We start from the raw sequence: 4,733 nt of genomic DNA on the forward strand, positions 1-4,733 counted from the left end.
GAAGCTTCTCCTAGCGGATCAACGACTCGCGTAAGAGTGTCGACAATCGTCGACTCCGAATGCCACCGTATCCTGTAGGCTATCGTTATGCTAATTGGGAGTTGTGACGTAAACTTGACGTTGATACTTGGTACATACTCTTTTTGTTTTTTGTATTTTATTCACATTCTCTTGAAAATTAAATTCAGTATATGCTTCTCCAAATAAAACCATTCCATATCTCTGGGTGATTGATCAGGGACTTTAAATGGTGAAAGACGATTAAAATAAACAAAGTCTTGCCACAGGGAAAAAAACATGAATTATTACTAACAAAGAGAGTGGCAAAATTATGTCCCAACACTGTGTAAGAATATCCACACATACAGATAAAAAATTGTTTGCTTTGGCGCGCAAAACTCGGTCTGTACATTTAGAAAAAGCTTATCCAAAGCATACACGCAACTGTGTGAAGTACCGATGTATCAAGGAGACTTATGGGAAATTTAAGATACTGAGGGCGATATTAATATTCATGAAAGTGAGTGATAGTTATCTGGTGTTATCATAAGCATATTACCGTGGTAAAACATTCATGTATTGCCGAACCTAAGTAACACGATACGTTTTTATAGGACTAGAACATATTTGATAACAGAACCTTGCAGAAATGAATGTATAATAATACATCAGCGTTAGCATAATATGAAAATGTTTTATTTTAAAATCATCCCCAAGCATATATTCATCACGTTTACATCGAAATAAAAGAGATAGGCTGGCGTAGACGCTACATCTGGAATTGAGTAGGTATGATATATATCGTTGTCGACGTTCGAATTCATGTCAATGGACCTCTATCACGTGATGCTCACTAAAAGGGCAATTTAATAACTACAGTCAACCTGGAAAGCTGACAAATGTGTGTCACTTTGCTATATTCATCTTGTCAATATGTATATTTGTCTTAAAGTGACACGTCTTTTCACTGCCATGTAAAGGTTTGGGTATGATTGTTTTCATTTAGGAAATAAAAGTCGTCGAGTGTACTACATTATATGGTGGTGGTGGTGGTGGTGGTGGTGGTGGTGGTGGTGTGTATGTGTGTCTGTGTGTGTCCGTGTGTGTGTGTGTGTGTGTGTATTTGAGTGAGTGTGTGTGTGTGTGTGTGTGTGTGTGTGCGTGCGTGCGTGCGTGCGTGCGTGCGTGAGTGCGTGCGTGTGAACGTTTTCATGCGTGTGCGTGGATCTGTGTCCGTGTCTGTGTGTCTGTGTCTGTGTCTGTGTCTGTGTTTGTATGTAAAGAGAGACATCGTCACTGTGATGAAAAATATGTATCTCCATTATGCATGTGTGTTGTATTAATTATACGGGTGACTTTTTATTGAAAGATTGTTCACTATTAGTATTTACTGCAACGCTGTGCGATTGATGGGGTAAAACTTAAAGAAAACACACATGTTTGTTTAAACCCTGTGCTAGGCTGAGTTGTCAGCAGCCGACTTTATCCTTACATCATTCAAGCCAATCTCGCTTTGCTATGTCTATATGCGATGTCCAATGGTCGGATTCTCTGCAACGTTTCCAAGCCATCATGCGATGTTCAAATTACACACGTGCTTTAACGTTTAGAGTATCACAGTGTGACAGTGACTCGTGACAACTTGACCATATGTCGTCCATCTAATCTAGCAAATGGCTTCAAAAGATTTTGTAACAATAAAACCCACTTAACCTTCTTTTTATAAACAGCGGCGTGAATACAGGTACTAGTATTATGAAACTGCCATGGCTGCTCGTCAATAAACTACTAACAACATGAACAAACTTACTGCAACCATATAGAAATAAAGACAACTACCAGCACTAAAAATGCACAACCTGTGTTGAAATAGCATAAAACGCTTTTATAAATGCTACCATAACTAGGCTTTAGGCAATTTTATACACATGTCTATCAGGCTCTATGTTCAACGTTCCCATTCAAGTATTATCAGGGAATAGCGCGAACGCAGTCCCCCGGGCACTACCATAAATTTTACACCCGAGTCACCCATATTTGGGGTAATCGCAAAAGTCAACCATCCCGGAGTGCAATTGACAAGCCTCACCCTGCTGGGGAAGCAACCTTCTTTTTGGTTTGAGGTATTACGCAATCAAAACCCTACCACCGCCTTTTTCTGATATCATTTTTAATAAATTGAAGTGCGCCATCAGTCGACTGTTGTGTCTTTTCGAACACGATTTTTAATACATCAGATGCGTAGTTTGACTGAATTTAATAGATAGACTAACTGTATCTGTATCATTCGGAAAAGTATTCGGGGAGATGTGTTCGAGATATTGTATAGCATGAGATTGAAGTCTACAGTTGTGATGATATTAAAGTGATGTACGAAGACAGATTTAAACCATGACAAGATAACTGATGCGAACTTTTAGGAGACAAAAATATGTTAAGTTGTCTACCGGATATTATTATACGAATTTAGAGGACATTTTTGTCTACATGTAGTAGCCTATAGTATGGTAACCGAGGAGATCAATTTTGAAAAAAAAGTAAAGAAAAATAGAATAAAAAAGACAAAAAGACAACAAAAAAGAAAAGAAAGATAGAAGACAAAGTTTAAAGAAGACAAAAAGTATATTTCTTTTTTTAAACTGCCAATTGATGTGAAATAAACTTTTCTTTCTCTCTTTGTTGTTTTTTCTTCAAGTTTTCTTTTTTTAAATCAAAAGATTTGTGATATCATGAGCCTCCTCGGTTGCCGTAGCATAGCCCAAGTGCGTACCGTGACGTCAGAGGTTATTGTATTGTGGATTATTTTCCACGACAATTCAATCATGTTATTGTCAAGTATTGTAGCGCTTGTTTTAGACCAAAGAACAGGAAAGCCCAGACATCATAAATTTATTGAATCTTCTTTATTCCACTATGTTTCGAGCCCAGACAGATTTATAATTCTAAAAGATACAACGAAATAAAATAAAAGTAACTATAATGTTGAAAATAAATGTTGATGTACCTTTTAAAATTATTAAATATTCAACCCCTTTCCAAATCTAAATCCTCAAGCTACTGGAAGTGTTTGGAAGATATGAATGGACATGAAACACACCTGTGTGGGGTCTCAAATTGGCCAATCGGTTTTGAGAATGTGTTCACAAATTAGCAAGGTGTTCTGAGCAACAGACCAGTGATTGGTCGATTCATTTCAACCACCTGACACTTGTGGAATACGCGTGTTTTCATCAATTTTCTCATTATGAGATTTGAGTTGGATGGGAGCACATGTATTTGACACTGTACGTTGAGAGGCGTTTGGAGAGATATTAATCTAGTTTGGCTTCTCCACGATTTCAGGAGCACACTGGTGAGTACATTGATTCCCTGTGAACTCTAAATTTTTCATGTCGCCTCTTGAAAATGTTTGGTTTCGTCCGCAATATTTGAAATCGGCTCAGTGTGCCTCAAAATCCTGCGTTGATTTCACTGACCACTGAGTTACCACTATCGCCACTCTAAGTATGAATGCTGGCCACGGTGTACTGTACAGTAATTGGACACATCACGTCATTTCATTAACAGGTGTAGTGCATGTGCCAAGTGTGGTAAAACAAAATATGTATCGTCGTCACATTTTGTCTGATAGAATGTCCTCTCCATTTATTAACCTCTAAAATTATCCAAACCTACAAGAATTATCAGCAAATTCGGGACGTCATTTACCATAATTCAGACTCTGATGTTTGGGTGTACAGCCATATTGTAATTTGTATGATTATCAAGTCTGTTCATATTTGACCTTAGTCTATCTGCTAGCCCTCGGATGTTCTTCCGATAAAATACGACACACAGCCGAACAACGCTATCGAGGATGGAACATAAAATTCGGGCAGGCCCTCACATGCGAACTTCGTTCGCCTATAGTTTTAGCATCGAAAGAAAGCCCGAACGTCTAGCAGCAAGACTAATTTGACCTTAACTTTTGGTGATTAAGTTATATTTTCCACCTGCAAAGAGACCTCGAATATGCATACATTCTGCTCTGATTTAAGCAAGGTGTAGGCATTAAACTTACTTTTTTTCAGCAGTTGTACAGTTTTAGATTAGTTACAATTATTGTTACTTTGGTTTTTGTTTTTGAACTTTTTATTGTTCCTAGCTAGGTTTGCACTAAAAGTTATTTTTTTAGTGCCAACCCCGGAAGAACAACAAGTTCAATAATGAAAAATAAAAGGTCAAAACGAAAACTACAGTTATTGCATCTATATCCAAGACACAAAGCTTAAAACTAATATGCCACATTGTGTTTTTTATGTATTTTTATGTTAAAAACAACTGCATAATTTTTTCTAGTGTACAGGATTGTCTTATCGTACCAGTACATAATGATTCCGTTTAGTTAAATTCCACATTGTTAGAAAACATGTGCATTTCTTGCGGGGTATCTCAGGGTTCAATCTTGGGACTTTATTTTTCACCTACGTATATATCAATGACTTGCCGGCAAGAGTTACAAAGGCTCGAGCAATTATGCATGCAGATGACACGGCTATTTTCTATTCAAGCAAATCACAACCTGCCGATATTGAAGTGACACTTACAGAGGAAATAATGTATGTCAAGGCCTGGCTTGACTCAAACAAGTTAACACTGAATACAAGTAAAACCAAGACCATGCTTTTCGGTTCTTCTAGAAGGCTGAAACTAAATCCAGTTTTGCAAATGCAAGTGGAGGGAGACCTATAGTA

This window comes from Glandiceps talaboti, chromosome 4 (assembly GCF_964340395.1).
Source record: "Glandiceps talaboti chromosome 4, keGlaTala1.1, whole genome shotgun sequence".
Lineage (NCBI taxonomy): Eukaryota > Metazoa > Hemichordata > Enteropneusta > Spengelidae > Glandiceps > Glandiceps talaboti.